The 5,963-nt window shown below is 41.4% G+C and overlaps 1 pseudogene; it reads left to right on the top strand.

Moving 5' to 3' along the window:
* Positions 1-731: 731 nt before the first annotated feature.
* LOC121540115 lies at positions 732-5,003 on the top strand (annotated as a pseudogene).
* The last annotated feature ends 960 nt before the right edge of the window (positions 5,004-5,963 follow it).

Genomic DNA, 5,963 nt, shown 5'->3' with positions numbered 1-5,963 from the left:
TAATCTACTGAAACTTCTTCATGGCCAAGCTGTTTTAGTTCAACATCTTGGAAATAATTTTGACTCCCCCTTGGTTTTTGAATGTATTTGGACAGTGAAGCTAAAATGTTTTATTTGGCTCTATACTATTTTGGATTTGATATAAAATATTTTATATAAGGCAACAGTACAGAATGCCACCTTTTATTTGAGGGTATTTTCATACATATCTGTTTTACTGTTTAGAAATGAATGTACTTTATCTAGCACAGGAGGTTGGTGGCATCTTAATTGGGGAGGTCGGCCTCGTGGTAACGGCTGGAGTGGAATAGGTGGAATGGGATCAAATACAAATATAAGAAGGTGTCATAAGTATTTGGACAAATTCACTTATAGTGTATTACACTTAGTCAACAGTTTAGTATTTGGTCCCATATTCCTAGCAGGCTATGACTACATCAAGCTTGGGACTCTTGTTGGATGCATTTGCAGTGTGTTTTGGTTGTGTTTCAGATGATGTTGTTCCCAATAGAATTGAATGGTAAATAATGTATTGTGTAATTTTGGAGTCGCTTAAAAATATTATGTTCTTATTTACAATACAAGTGACTTTTTTTTATAGATGTGGATATTGTTTTTAAGCGGATTTTAGAGTATTGGCATGAAAATCTGTTTCCATTCAATTGGCGAAAGATTTTCATGTGAATATTCTAAAATCCTAGTTTCAATCCAATTGGCGACAGACGGATCCGGTGACTACTGTCTGTGGACACAGCTACTGTATGGGCTGTATTAAAGAAAGCTGGGATCAGGATGATCTGAAAGGTGTCTACAGCTGTCCCCAGTGTAGACAGACCTTTACCCCAAGGCCTGTTCTGAGGAAAAACACTCTACTGGCTGAAGCGGTGGAGAAACTGAAGAAGACAGGACTCCAGGCTGCTCCCCCTCCTGCTCTGTGCTATGCTGGACCTGGAGATGTGGCGTGTGATTTCTGCACTGGGACCAGAAAGCAGAAAGCCCTCATGTCCTGTCTGGTGTGTCTGGCCTCTTACTGTGAGACTCACCTCCAACCTCACTATGAATCTCCTGCTTTCAAGAAGCACAAGCTGGTCAAAGCCACCGCACAACTACAGGAGAAGATCTGCTCTCATCATGACAAACTGCTGGAGGTTTACTGTCGTACCGATCAGCAGTGTATCTGTCTGCTGTGTACAATGGATGAACATAAAGGCCATGATACAGTGTCAGCTGCAGCAGAGAGGACTGAGAAACAGGTAAAGATTAGATGAAACGGGTAAAGATTGGATGAAACAGGTAAAGATTGGATGAAACAGGTAAAGATTGGATGAAACGGGTAAAGATTGGATGAAACAGGTAAATATTGGATGAAACGGGTAAAGATTGGATGAAACAGGTAAAGATTGGATGAAACGGGTAAAGATTGGATGAAACAGGTAAATATTGGATGAAACAGGTAAAGATTGGATGAAACGGGTAAAAATTGGATGAAACAGGTAAATATTGGATGAAACAGGTAAATATTGGATGAAACGGGTAAAGATTGGATGAAACAGGTAAATATTGGATGAAACAGGTAAATATTGGATGAAACAGGTAATGATTGGATGCTTAAACGTCACTTTACTATACATGTCTGATGTTCAGTTCACTGGTGTTATTGATAATCCCAAAATGTAGAAAAATTAAACTTTTCGAGATAGTATCCGAGGGGTCCGAGGTCCAACAAATATGTTCAGATGTATTAGTTCCCCTGCTTGACTGAAGTAGATCACCTAGTGGAACCATGGTTTTTATCATCATTATGGAAAATTGACAATTTTCTCTCTGCAGAGGCAATTAAGAGAGAGTCAGCAGCAATCCCAGAAGACAATCCAGGAGAGAGAGAAGGAGATGCAGGAGCTGAGACAGGCTCGGGACTCTGAAGTTGAGTGTTGGACATTTACTGTTGTTATGTGAATTATTTAACAAACTATTTCAGTGTCTCTGTGCGTCTCCCAAAAGGATCAAGAAACGAACAGTCCCGGTCTGCATAGTCAGAGATGTATTCATTGAGAATTCTGCCATCACAATTTCAGAGTCCATCTTTTATACTCATACGTCATACAAAAATCCCTCCCCTCTGTAGGCGGGCTGTAGTTTTCCACTTTAAAACTGCTCTCCTGACCATCAGTTCACACACACACACACACACATACACACATACATACACACATACATACACACAAACACACACACACACACACACACATGCATACACACACACATACATACACACACACTTTCTTATCATAGCCTACTCCCTGAATTCCTCAGTTATCACCGTTCTCACAATATTCTGCACCATGTTTCATACTCCTTAAAAAGCCTAACAGTTTCTCTCCTCCCTAAACTGGGAGGCCTCTTTATCTTGGTTTCTCAGTTGTCTGTAGACAGTTCTCCTTGTCCTTTGTTGTCTGGCCTAACTCTTACTCACATTGCTAAATAGTAGTTCAATGTCATAGTCTTTACTGGTCCTACACTCACACATTCTAACACATTTCACACAGTTTCAGGGTGTAATAATTAGTCATTAATAATTATTCTATCAACTGTATACCGTAAAAACTTTGGGTTAATTAGCAGATGTTCTTATCAGGACAGACTTTTATCTAAATTGGGTCTGGATTCAGTCTGTATAGCAGAAGTATCATGGATGATCCACGTTATAGATAGTTTAAATTTAAAGGCAATGTTCCCGCGCTCGTGGAGACTGCATTCACAGTAAACGCTGCACATGTCGAAAATGTATTTGACATTTTAATGCAGATCTTCCGTGATACTTCTCGATATGGATAGAATCCAGCCCTTGGTTTGGGTGCAGACAACATGGTCACATGTAAACAAAGTCACATGTAAACCTTTTTGACATCACTTACACAACATACAGTGGGGCAAAAAAGTATTTAGTCAGCCACCAATTGTGCAAGTTCTCCCACTTAAAAAGATGAGAGAGGCCTGTAATTTTCATCATAGGTACACGTCAACTATGACAGACAAATTGAGAAAAAAAAATCCAGAAAATCCCATTGTAGGATTTTTAATGAATTTATTTGCAAATTATGGTGGAAAATAAGTATTTGGTCACCTACAAACAAGCAAGATTTCTGGCTCTCACAGACCTGTAACTTCTTCTTTAAGAGGCTCCTCTGTCCTCCACTCGTTACCTGTATTAATGGCACCTGTTTGAACTTGTTATCAGTATAAAAGACACCTGTCCACAACCTCAAACAGTCACACTCCAAACTTCACAATGGCCAAGACCAAAGAGCTGTCAAAGGACACCAAAAACAAAATTGTAGACCTGCACCAGGCTGGGAAGACTGAATCTGCAACAGGTAAGCAGCTTGGTTTGAAGAAATCAACTGTGGGAGCAATTATTAGGAAATGGAAGACATACAAGACCACTGATAATCTCCCTCGATCTGGGGCTCCATGCAAGATCTCACCCCGTGGGGTCAAAAAGATCACAAGAACGGTGAGTAAAAATCCCAGAACCACACGGGGGGACCTAGTGAATGACCTGCTGAGAGCTGGGACCAAAGTAACAAAGCCAACCATCAGTAACACACTACACCGCCAGGGACTCAAATCCTGCAGTGCGAGACGTGTCCCCCTGCTTAAGCCAGTACATGTCCAGGCCCGTCTGAAGTGCATTTGGATGATCCAGAAGAGGATTGGGAGAATGTCATATGGTCAGATGAAACCAAAATATAACTTTTTGGTAAAAACTCAACTTGTCATGTTTGGAGGACAAAGAATGCTGAGTTGCATCCAAAGAACACCATACCTACTGTGAAGCATGGGGTTGGAAACATCATGCTTTGGGGCTGTTTTTCTGCAAAGGGACCAGGACGACTGATCCGTGTAAAGGAAAGAATGAATGGGGCCATGTATCGTGAGATTTTGAGTGAAACCCTCCTTCCATCAGCAAGGGCATTGAAGATGAAACGTGGCTGGGTCTTTCAGCATGACAATGATCCCAAACACACCGCCCGGGCAACAAAGGAGTGGCTTCGTAAGAAGCATTTCAAGGTCCTGGAGTGGCCTAGCCAGTCTCCAGATCTCAACCCCATAGAAAATATTTGGAGGGAGTTGAAAGTCTGTGTTGCCCAGCGACAGCCCCAAAACATCACTGCTCTAGAGGAGATCTGCATGGAGGAATGGGCCAAAATACCAGCAACAGTGTGTGAAAACCTTGTGAAGACTTACAGAAAACGTTTGACCTGTGTCATTGCCAACAAAGGGTATATAACAAAGTATTGAGAAACTTTTGTTATTGACCAAATACTTATTTTCCACCATCATATGCCAATAAATTCATAAAAATCCTACAATGTGATTTTCTGGATTTTTTTTTCTATTTTTGTCTGTCATAGTTGACGTTTACCTATGATGAAAATTACAGGCCTCTCTCATCTTTTTAAGTGGGAGAACTTGCACAATTGGTGGCTGACTAAATACTTTTTTTCCCCACTGTATATATTAAATACTCAGATACTGCTCAACAGAGACAATAAAAGCCCTACAGTGGGGAACAGGTTGTCTGGAGTCTAGTAACAGCATGTTGAAATTGACCCCCTCCTCTCTCTCTGTGAGTTAACAGTGCTCTGTACAGGCAGAAGTTAGTAAGTTTGAAACAATCTTTACTGAACTGATCGGGTCCATTTAGAGAATACTCACTGAGGTGAAAAGGTTGATTAGAGGCCAGGAGAAGACTGCAGTGAGTCAAGCTGAAGGACTCCTGGAGCAACTGGAGCAGGAGATAGCTGAGCTGAGGAAGAGAAGCACTGAGCTGGAGCAGCTCTCACACACAGAGGATCACATCCATTTCCTCCAGGTGACATCACTTGGTCTATCAACAGTAGAATATGTCTCTCAAAGTGTCATATCTGGCCTTTCTCCCCATGTTGGTGGAATGTGTTCATTTGTTAACAGTTCTCTCATCTCTCCCTATAGGGTCTTAAGTCTCTCTCTAAGTTAAATCTAGAATCGGCTTCCTATTTCGCAACAAAGCCTCCTTCACTCATGCTGCCAAACATGCCCTCGTAAAACTGACTATCCTACCGATCCTTGACTTCGGCGATGTCATTTACAAAATAGCCTCCAACACTCTACTCAGCAAATTGGATGTAGTCTATCACAGTGCCATCCATTTTGTCTCCAAAGCCCCATACACTACCCACCACTGTGACCTGTACGCTCTTGTTGGCTGGTCCTCACTACATGTTCGTCGTCAAACCCACTGGCTCCAGGCCATCTATAAATCACTGCTAGGCAAATCCCGCCTTATCTTAGCTCATTGGTCACCATAGCAGCACCCACCCGTAGTCTGCGCTCCAGCAGGTATATCTCACTGGTCATTCCCAAAGCCAACACCTCCTTTGGCCGCCATTCCTTCCAGTTCTCTGCTGCCAATGACTGGAACAAATTGCAAAAATCTCTGAAGCTGGAGACTCTTATCTCCCTCAATAACTTTAAGCATCAGTTGTCAGAGCACCTTACCGATCACTGCACCTGTACACAGCCCATCTGAAATTAGCCCACCCAACTACCTCATCCCTATATTGTTATTTATTTTGCTATTTTGCACCCCAGTATCTCTATTTGCACATAATCTCTTGCACATCTAGCATTCCAGTGTTAATACTATTGTAATTATTCTGCACTATAGCCTATTTATTGCCTTACCTCCATAACTTGCTACATTTGCACACACTGTATATATATTTTCTGTTGTATTTCTGACTTTATGTTTTTTACCCCATATGTAACTCTGTGTTGTTTTTTATTGCACTACTTTGCTTTATCTTGGCCAGGTCGCAGTTGTAAATGAGAACCTGTTCTCAACTGGCTTACCTGGTTAAATAAAGGTGAAATAAAAAAATAAAATAAAAATGACTCTCCTGAGCCTGTGGCCTCTCCCA

The sequence above is a fragment of the Coregonus clupeaformis genome, unplaced genomic scaffold (assembly GCF_020615455.1).
Source record: "Coregonus clupeaformis isolate EN_2021a unplaced genomic scaffold, ASM2061545v1 scaf2015, whole genome shotgun sequence".
Taxonomy (NCBI): Eukaryota; Metazoa; Chordata; class Actinopteri; order Salmoniformes; family Salmonidae; genus Coregonus; species Coregonus clupeaformis.
This window is presented reverse-complemented; position numbering and strand designations above follow the sequence as displayed.